The 11,142-nt window shown below is 41.5% G+C and overlaps 1 pseudogene across 1 annotated transcript; it reads left to right on the forward strand.

Annotated features, from left to right (window-relative positions):
• The first annotated feature begins 4,050 nt into the window (after positions 1-4,050).
• Positions 4,051-6,685, forward strand: LOC307115310 (small ribosomal subunit protein eS1-like; annotated as a pseudogene). The gene has a single exon. The product of its transcript is annotated as a small ribosomal subunit protein eS1-like (transcript).
• The last annotated feature ends 4,457 nt before the right edge of the window (positions 6,686-11,142 follow it).

Raw genomic sequence — 11,142 nt, forward strand, 5'->3', positions numbered from 1 at the left:
TGATATGCTAAGGCTGCTCAACCACTCGCTATGATGTGCACTGACCACTAGGGGGCAGACAGTCAACTGGTTGACCAGTTGCTATGATGTGCACTGACCACCAGGGGGCAGATGCTCTGACTGGTAGGTTAGCTTGCTGCTGGGGTCTGGCTGATGGGGACTGAGCGAGATGGGCTGGACACACCCTGGAGCCCTCCCACGGTCCCTTCCCGGCCCAAATGTGCACCGATGGAGTCCCTCAGCTTGGCCTGCGCCCTCTCACAATCCAGGTCCCCTCAGGGGATGTCGGAGAGCCAGTTTCAGCCAGATCTCACAGGCCACTCCCCTTGGGAGGGTGCCAGACTCAGGGCTCATGGCTGGCAAGCACTGCTGCAGCAGTACGAGCCTCTCTGATTGGGACTGATTGGGCGTGAGCCCTCGGCAGGCACAGTGGGGCTGGGATAAGCAGGAGCAGTAGGTAGGAGCTGCAGGCAGCTTTGGACTGCAGGTTTCAGCCCGATCCCGAATTCATGCTCTGGGCCTCTAGTTTCATATAAAATTCTGATTTGGGCTTCCCCTGAAAAACAGCATAAAAAGCCAGGCCGGTGTGGCTTAGTGGTTGAACATCGACTTATGAACCAGGAGGTCATGGTTTGGTCCCCAGTTGGGGCACATGCCTGGGTTGCAGGCATGATACCCAGTGGGGGGCGTGCAGGAGGCAGCCAATCAATGATTTTGTCTGATCATTGATGTTTCTATATCTCTCTCCCTTTCCCTTCCTCTCTGAAGTTAATAAAAATACATTTAATTTTTTTTTTTTTTTAAAGATGGGACAGCTCCAGAATTCTCTCATGGCAACTACCAACTCCAGCTGTGTTCTTTCTTCAAGGTCGATGGTCTCCAGGTCACCCCAGCCTGTCACACACAGTTAGCAGCCTGTCTGCACGGTATCAGAGTTTGCCATCCCTGGATGAATGGTACCAAGTGAAGTCCCCTAATATTCACTGAACATTGTCTACAAGCAGGGCCAGGGCCTTACACATTGGGAATGGGTGCGATGGGTGCGGCTGGGGGCTATAAAACCAAGTTTGGGACTGAAGGCCAAACTTGAACCTGTGAATTCATCTTGACCTGCTCATTCTCTAACCCAGGAAGATAATGGGCCCAGATGTTTAAAAATTTGTCATTAAAATGTTTAAACTTGCCCTCAGCTGAATAATGACCTTCCATGAATTTCAGCTAAGAAGAGTAAAAGAGCAGGGGTCCAAGAATCCAAAAACTAGAATGCTCATCCTCACTCACTTGCTGACTCACTTTTCCATCAGTAAACAGCACTAAGCACTGGTTGGATCCAGGTGCCATGTCTGTACATGGAAAGAACTGGACTACTGATGGGCGGCAGCCATGCAGGTGTAAGTACAGGGACCCAGTGGTAGGGACCGGGTCTCAACTTCACTCCAGACCACTGTCACCTGGGGGAGTCTGAGCTGAAGGCTGCCAGATTGTCCCACTTTGCCAGAATAGCCACAAACACATATGAGCCTGTGACTGTGTTTTAATTTGAAATGTCTGACTCTTTGAAATATTCACAACTAATTCAAAAATCTTATAATCCCACCTAAGCTAACTCTGGGCAGTGAAACAAAAAGTCCCCTGGGTTGGATTGGCCCGGGACCCTCAGTTTTCTGCCTCTGGACTAAACTGTATTTAGCATTAGGATTCTGTGATTTTAAGTACTGAGTAGACATAATTATGTTCAGGAAGAAGAGAGGGATGTAGGTGGGTATGTTTTCGGTGGAAAAGCTCAGAAAGATGAAATGTGTGGCATTCACAAAGTGGCCCGTTTTGCCACCTTCCTCTGAATCCTGCATTCTGTGAGCACGAAGCAAGAGGTGTGGGCACACGCACCATGTGAGCATCGCCCGCATAGATTGAGTGAGGAGAGGCTGCCGGGGAGGAGAAAAGAGAGCCGAAGGTGGAGAATACTCTCTGGGGAAATAGGAGAATTGTACCCAGTCCCTGGAAAGCCAAGAAGGAAGAAGGTAGAAACATTTTTACACATGCACTTGGTGGTAGATGCTTTATATTTATTATTTAGTCCCTAAATCTTTTTTTAAATATATTTTTATTGGTCTCAGAGAGGAAGGGAGAGGGAGAAAGAGATAGAAACATCAATGATGAGAGAAAATCACTGATCAGCTGCCTCCTGCACTCCCTGCACTGGGGATCAAGCCTGCAACCTGAGCATGTGACCTCCTGGTTCATAGGTCAATGCTCAACCACTGAGCGACACCAGCCAGGCAAGTCCCTAAATCTTTAAGGTAGACGCTGGTGCTGCCCATCATTATAGTGATGACCATGTACTATGCGTTTTTCATGTACCAGGCACGGTGCAAAGTGATTTAACTATGTTTTATCTTACCAGCACCGTGATAGAGATCCCTTTATGGCCAATATATAGATGAGGAAATTGACTTCGAGATTCAGCAATTTGGCCCAAAATGTACAACTAAGGAATTAGCAGTGGGTTTCAAATTCTGTCTACACAGCACTCACTCTTCACTCTTCTGCTTTTTTAAAAAGTTAGGGGACTGGTTCAAGATCCCGTTACCAGAAAGCAGTGGAGTCAACATTCCATTGTGAGTCCTCAGAGCCTTTGGCTGCTTTTCCTACTAGCTGTCCCCTCGTTGCACCAGGCCAGACACAAGTCCCCAGGGTACAATATCCCCCTAAATTCTTCTTAAATTCACAAGCTTCTATCCTTTAGTTATCTTTTCTGGAACGCAGTGCACATAGCCACTGGCTCCCCTAGAAAGTGAAAGCAACACTGAGCTCATTAGACAACATTTCATCATCATTGTTGCTCCTTCTTCAATAAAGCAAAAAATATCAGTGAGTGTTAATAGCACAGTACTTACTTGAAAACAAAACAAAAAATAGAGCATCTGAAAAAGAGTGCTAGTGCACTGAATATATTTCTATTCAGTGTGCCATTTGCTTTCATGTGAGGAAAATATTGTAGACATTATTTCCAAATACAAACAAAATGTAAAACCAAGCTAAGTAGAGAAACTGTTTTGAGCTCAGTCAAGTCCTCAACAATACTGACACCGGTGAGCACGTACTTTGTGCAGGGCACTGTGCTAAGCACTTTACATGTATTATCTCCTTTCATTCTCACCTGAACCCATCTTTAAGATGCAGACACTGAGATACAACATGGCTAAGGAACATGCCCAGGGGACACAGTAAGTGATGGAGCCAGCTTTCAAGCCCAGGCATGTGTTCCCAGTACCCTACCGGCTTCTCAAAATGTCAAGTGACAGAAAGCATAGTCTAATTTGGGAAGCATATCATAACTGTAGAATTTAAATATTTCTCTTCTCTTTGGTTCTTTCCCATTTTCTAAAAGCACAGGATTCACTTACAGTGATTCAAACGATACTTTTAGTATTTAAGCCAGGGGTCCTCAAACTTTTTAAACAGGGGGCCAGTTCACTGTCCCTCAGACCTTTGGAGGGCCGGACTATAGTTTAAAAGAAAAAACTATGAACAAATTCCTATGCACACTGCTAAGTCGGCTGCTAAGCAGGACAGGCAGAGGCGGCAAAAACACCTGGCGGGCCGGATAAATGTCCTCGGCGGGCCGCATGTGGCCCGCGGGCCGTAGTTTGAGGACCCCTGGTAAGCTATACCTACAGAACTCTCTTTAATGTGTATTAATTCTTCCAGATTGTTTGGGCCCTAGTAACACAGATACTGGAAATTATAGACTGCTTGGACAGGAGAGGGGTTGGAATTCCACATTTAATAAAGTGTTAACTAAATGGATATATTCAAACCAAAATAGGTACTTATATGAGGCAGAGTCACACCATGTCTGCTTAATAAATATCTGATGGATGAATGAATGAACACGATGTCTCTTAAAATTCATTTACTTATTTATTCAACAAACATTTGGTACCAACTATGCACCAGGCACTATTCTAGACCCGTGGTCAGCAAACTGCGGCTCGCGAGCCACATGCGGCTCTTTGGCCCCTTGAGTGTGGCTCTTCCACAAAAATACCACAGCCTGGGCGAGTCTATTTTGAAGAAGTGGTGTTAGAAGAAGTTTAAGTTTAAAAAATTTGGCTCTCAAAAGAAATTTCAATCGTTGTACTGTTGATATTTGGCTCTGTTGACTAATGAGTTTGCCGACCACTGTTCTAGACAATGGGGTACAACACTGTGCAAAAGAGACAAAATTCCTGACCTTGTTGAGTTTACATTATGATAGAAATAGAAAATAAACAGGATAAGATACTTAATATGTAAGAATGTCCTAAAAGCTAAGAAAAAATAAAGCAAAGAAAGTGTATTGGGAGAATTGGATGTAGTTTTGCAATTTTAGATAGGGTAGCAGGGAAAGGCGGCCCTGACAAAAAGAGCCAATGCTTTTAAAATACTGACCTTGGCCAAGGTTTTTTCACTTGCTATTAAACATTCAAAATTATAGTTCCCCTACATGTACAGTAAATTTTGCCAAATATATTCAATTGATATTGTTGGGTATTTTTTATGTTTGATATTGATGAGATGTATTTTTCTAGACGATTCCAGAATGAATTTTTGAAAATCACAAAGCATGATAGAAAAATAGTATATATCTTACAAATCACTAAAGACAGGTCTAGATCATTACTGTTTTGCCAATTTATATTGATGCTTAATACATCTAAACTGCATGCATCTCCAAATGAAATCTAAATAAATAAGTAAAATCCCACCTGGAGCTTTCTTGAAAATGACCCACCTTTGCAGATTCCTGCTGGCCTGTGTGACGGACCCCTAGGCAGCCTGAGTAGCATCGGAGGGTAGACTTGATGACAAGGTCAGTGTGTTACCTACACACAGCCCGCCCTAGTGCCAGCAAAGCACATCATGATGCAGAGCACTTATGGCCACCAAGCAGAAAAAGCAGCTTTGATTTTTTCTTTCCTCTCTCTCTAAGTTGTGAACACTCACTAAAAAAAAAAATCCATTCAGTACTAAAGTAAAATAATTTCAAAATATCAAGGCCTTGAAAGTTGATACTATGGAATTGGAGTTAACATTCAGATTATCACTCAAGACACAACCATCTATAACTAATTCTAAATGGATGATGAGAAAAAGCCCTACTCACCTCCTCAGAGTTCATCAATCTTACCCATACAGTCACACCTTAGAGCAGTGATGGGCAACCTTTTGAGCTTGGTGTGTCAAACTTCGCCAAAAAACTGAGCATAACTCGGGTAGTGTGTCACTTTGAGGAAAAAACATTATTTCGCAAATGTTTCATCCTCAGGAGCAGCAAATGTTTCATCCTCGGCATGCGGCCGCCTCAGCGGCCACGTGTCATCAGAAATGGCTACGCGTGTCAGTGCTGACACGCGTGTCATAGGTTCACCATCACTGCCTTAGAGATATAGTGGATAAAGTTCCAGATCACCGCAATAACGCAAATATCGCAATAAAGCAAGTAATAATCTTTTTGCTGGTGGAGGGTCTTAACCTTTAATTTGTTAAAAAAGTAACATCTGACCTTTTTGGCTCTCTGCGCAGCACCATGGCGGTGGGCAAGAACAAGCGCCTTACAAAAGGCAGCGAAAAGGGAGCCAAGAAGAAAGTGGTTGATCCATTTTCGAAGAAAGATTGGTATGATGTGAAAGCACCAGCTATGTTCAATATCAGAAATATTGGAAAACACTGGTTATGAGAACTCAAGGAACCATAATTGCGTCTGATGGTCTCAAGGGTCATGTTTTTGAAGTGAGCCTAGCTGATCTGCAGAATGATGAAGTTGCATTTAGAAAATTCAAGCTAACTACTGAGGATGTTCAGGGCAAAAACTGCCTGACTAATTTCCATGGCGTGGATCTTACCCGTGACAAAATGTGCTCTATGGTTAAGAAGTGGCAGACCACGATTGAAGCTCATGTGGATGTCAAGACTACTGATGGTTATTTGCTTCGTCTCTTCTGTGTTGGTTTTACTAAAAAGCACATCAATCAGATTCGGAAGACCTCTGATGCTCAGCATCAGCAGGTTCGCCAAATCCGGAAGAAAATGATGGAAATCATGACCCGAGAGGTGCAGACAAATGACTTGAAAGAAGTGGTCAATAAATTGATTCCAGACAGCATTGGAAAAGACATAGGAAAGGCTTGCCAATCTATTTATCTGCTCCACGATGTCTTTGTTAGAGAAGTCAAAATGCTGGAGAAGCCCAAGTTTGAATTGGGAAAACTCATGGAGCTTCATGGAGAAGGTAGCAGTTCTGGAAAGGCTACTGGGGATGAGACAGGTGCTAAAGTTCAACGAGCTGATGGATATGAGCCTCCAGTCCAAGAATCTGTTTAAAATTCAGACATTTAATGGTGACAAATAAAAAAACTTATTTGTGATTTAAAAAGTAACATCTGTGAAGTTCAAAAGTAAAGTGCAATAATACAAGGTATGCCTGTACTTAATAGTGTGAAATTGTATTTTGCACTCACCAAAAATGTTTAAAGTGTTTTATTTTTCTCAGTTTTTATTATTGTTTTATTTGTCCACAAAGGAACTTTTACTAAATTTTCAATCCATGAATTTGTCTTCATTTGTTCATTGCTTCCTAAAATGTGTCCATTTTAAAAATAAAGAAATATCTGAAATATGTTGCTTTTTAAAACCCACTAAGTATCAGACAATATTTTCCCCCTTTGTCATAGATTTTAAATTTTCTGATTTTAAATTCATTTTCACACATAATATGTGGCTGCATTCTGATAACAGAAAATATGCAACTTAGACATTTTAAAAATATATCTCAAACTTGCTTATCTAACCATGCAGTCTTCTAAATTCATTTTTTTAAAAAAACCATATATTTACTACTTAGGAAATCTATAAAGTTCTTAGTTATAATTAAGCACACAGAGAACTCCAAACACATTAGGAGCGAGACCATCACTCAAGTACTTAGCCCTCGCCCCTTCAGCTCTTTTCACGATGCTTCATCCAGCCTAATAGCTAAATGTCACAGTTCCGTGCCAAACCCATCAAGGACTTTCCTGGCATTGACGTGCCTACTTCAGAATACGCAATATTTCAGAGTCATCAGAATTAACCGTCCACTAAATTCAATTTCATAAGGTTGCATCATCCTCCGCATTTCACCTTCATGCACAATTTATTATAATTTCATAGGAAAAGCTAAAAGCTCAGAACACACATATGCTATCAGATTCCTGAACAGAAAGCCCTTTCTTTTCTTGAGCAGTTTTAGACCCTGGATAGCAACTCAGACAGTAATTGGACGTCTTCTCAGAGCATCTGACAGAGTTCACACTGAAAAAGAGATTAGAGACAAAAATGTCAGGATTTACTGACTGTGAGAAATCCCTGCATTCTCTTCAGCCCTTCAGCACTGACAAGACGAGAAGCTTCAAACAAGGGTTCCCAGGGTTCTTCTGAAAGCGACAGTCCCTGGCTCCCTGGAAGCTCCCGGCATGCTGCCTCAGGTGCTTGCCAAGTGGGACTGGAAATGCACCTCATCTGCACTTATGTCTTCTCTTTAACTTTTATTTTTTTATTACTTTCAAGAAAGAAAAAAAAAAAACACAACAGGCACTGCAATGCAGCTACAAACTGAGGAGGAAAATAAAGAAACTATAAGTAAGGACTGTCAAGTCTAATATTAGAAACACTAACAAGGAAGCAGCATCATTTTGCTGGCCTCTAGCTAAAATGGTGCCTCTCGGGTTCTTTTACACGCAGGAGAAAGGCTATCCTGAGACTTCAGAGGAGGGTCCTAGTTGATGTAGGGGAGACAGATACAAACTCCCTCCATTAAAAAACCAGAACGTTAAGGGTGGAGGAGGGGAACTGAATCCTCCCCATGGACTGATCTAACTCAGAAGGCTGGTCACTTGCTACCAACGAAATATGCTGGCCGTGTGCTCATCTTATAAAAGGGTGATGTTTTCCACAGGAAAAGCAGAAACCAACCACAAGAGGGTTGTTTCCTCAACAGCACACGCAGGTGTCTGCAGCAGGCGAAAGCCCGGGCCCCTATCAAGCCAGAGGTTTCCAGCAGTGTCCACACGCCGCGTGGTGCTCTCCCTAGTCGTACACACTGAACAATAACTCAGATCCATCACAAGATCCCTTGTCAGTCCTCCTGGGTTAAATGGGTCTTTATTTTTAGAGAACAATGGGAATTATAGGAAACTGGAGGCCTCACATCACAGAACTATAAATAGCTGCTCTTAAATGCAGCCCTATGTTTTTGGTTTTCAAGTTTAAAGTGAAGCTGGCATTTAAGAGAGGGTATACACAATGTTGGTCAGTTTGGGAATGCCCCGGTGACGTCATCGTATGTAGGTGATTAGGGACCTATTTAGTTTCCAATCAGACAAAGCACCAGCTCTCCACAGGAATTTTAATCAGGAAGATTGTTTGCTGTGCTGAGACTGTCTCCAGGGAGCAGAACATTACTGACCTTTTTCCTCTACAGGAAATTTACATTTGTATCGTTTGGCTGGTTAGGATTTCTGCCATTTCCCAGTGGATCAAGATTAGAGATGAACTTTCAGGTTCGGTCATACATTGAAAACACAAACACATAAAACTGTGAAAAGCCAGGAGCAGAACGATGTCCTTCTCCTGATGCAAAGGTCACCGCTGTTTTTTCTCATTCATTCCAGCCAGCCACAGCTCCCACGCTTACTGCCCCCATTTAGGGAACTCAAATTGGAAAACAGCGGTACTTATGGGTCCTCAGCATGTTCATTACCTAATTTTGTATACTTAATTTTGCTCTCTCAGTTTTTTTGTTAAAGGAAAAAGTTCCCTTGTGATAGAGTAGATCAGGACATTTTTCAAAAGATGTGTAAATGAGGTTATATTTATCAGAATAATTCTTGTTTGGTCTAGAAAGCTCCTGACTTGTACCACTAAGGGAAAAAGAAAAATGTGCAAGTAAGTATTTCTTAGAGGAATCTGCTGCTCTCTAAATAAGCAATTTCAGGATACAAACTCACAAAACTGCTGTGTCATCACATTTTAAGTAGATTAGGGGGGTCACACAGAAAACAGACCCCCCACCCCAATAGAGTAATAAAAAGTAACTTAGGAAAGTTACTTACCATGATCTCAGTATTAAATTAGCAATTGTTTTTATACTTCTAAAAATGAATTCATAAATTGATATAACTATGAAACATAGCAATGTTCACACAACATTCAATGACTTAGGACTGGGAGAGGTTGGAAGGTCTTACCCTAGAATGATGCCAAATCTGAAACAGATTTAATACCAAAAAGAGACTCAAGACTAAAGCTTTATTATACCTAATTTTACGGTCATGTTGTCGGAAACCAAGGTCAGCCTCATTTCCACCTCAACTCTTAGCTTCTAAACTAATTTTCAGTTTAATTTGTTTATCTACACTATAGCATCTGATTCCAAGAGGCTATGCATTTAATTATCACTACACATCAGAAAATGTTGCAACTAACCTATAGGTCTTACCTGTTGCAACTAACCTATAGGTCTAGGCTTGGAAGCAATTTAGAAATATTGTAATGTTCATAAATTATTCCATTAATTTTACAATATTATAAAGTATGCAGATACTTAGTCATGGATGGGCCATTTTTTTCTTTGTTATTTGTTTGTTCTCAAAGATATTTAAATCAGTGGCTTAGGGATTGTTTTATCCTTGATAGGCAGGTTTGATTATGCATTGCTTTTATGAATTGTCTTCACCACTAAAATGAACATGGTATATATATGAGGGGAAACTCACTTTGGAATTCAGCTAGGAACAAATACACAACTGCTTGACACTCTTCTTGGAAACTCGATTCAAACTTGACATCAGCCATTGAACAATACCAAGAATAAAAAATATCTTGTCCTGGCTGGCATGCTCAGTGGTTAGAGCTTGGCCAACGCACTGAAGGGTCTCGGGTTCAATTCTCAGTCCCTGTGAAGGAGGCAACCAATCAATGTGTGTCTCTCACTCAAACTGATGTTTATCTCTCCCCTCTTCCTCTCACCCCCTTCCTTCCTCTCACTCTAAAAATTAATGGAAAAATTATCCTGGGATAAAGATTAACAAGATATATTTACATATATATCTTAAGAAAATAACTTATTCTTCGTAGCAGAAGAAAAATGCCCGAAATTGTTTTTAAACTGAGTGACATGCCAAGGCATTATTAACCATACAAAAATGAAAAAGGAATAAAAATGAATGATGCAAACATCCTTAATTATATGCCAAAGGTGAATAATGTCTGCTTCTTCATCGTAACTAATCTGGGAGAAAAATCAGTAACGATTGCACCAGACACTGTGCTCAGCCCAGAATTCAAATCCAGATTCCGTCCAATCTCAAGGCCTGTGTTCTTCCCACTGCATATTCCGCTGCTTGCTTTCAGGCTCACCCGCTCCTTCCAGTAGTGCAGCCACTCAGGGACGGCCTGAGCAGGGCTGGACAGCTGAACTGCGTGCAGAACAGATGACTGCTTCCCGAAGTCCACTTTGTTCTTTCCCTGGAGGCTTTCTCCCACCGCCCGCCCCTGAGAATTCTGGGTAGGACTCTCGCTCTAAGTGATTACAGTAAGTGCCCAAGCTAAACAGTGCGTGCAAAGAGATTTTAAAATCGTTCTGACATAATTATCCCAATCAACAAAAACCAACTACAGCTCAATCAAACTTTTGAGAGAAAAAGACTGTGTGGGAGTTAAATGAATTAAAGCATAAGGTCAGGCTTTTATAAGGTGCTCCAGATTCATCACCTTGCTCTAATTCTTGCATATTTCGGCAGTCACGTTTTTTGTGTGACTTCACAGAAATAACAAGTCATTAAAAAAAAATCCCGAGATAGGTTACAAAAGTACTGTTAACACACACTGTGCATCTACATATATATATATATCCCATGGTACTGAGACCTTTGGGATAAAGTTGGAAGTCTGAAATTGAAACGCTATTTTTAAAACTGAACCAGGTGGTAATTTTAAAAAACAGAGGTGTTACTGGACCAACTTAGATGTTTTTCCCCTCAGCTTCTACATTGATTGCACTGCTCCTTTCATTTCTGACACGATCAGTTTCCTAAAGGTTTGAACAGATCTAGAGCAATT

The sequence above is a fragment of the Cnephaeus nilssonii genome, assembly GCF_951640355.1.
Source record: "Cnephaeus nilssonii genome assembly, chromosome: 2".
Classification (NCBI taxonomy): Eukaryota; Metazoa; Chordata; class Mammalia; order Chiroptera; family Vespertilionidae; genus Cnephaeus; species Cnephaeus nilssonii.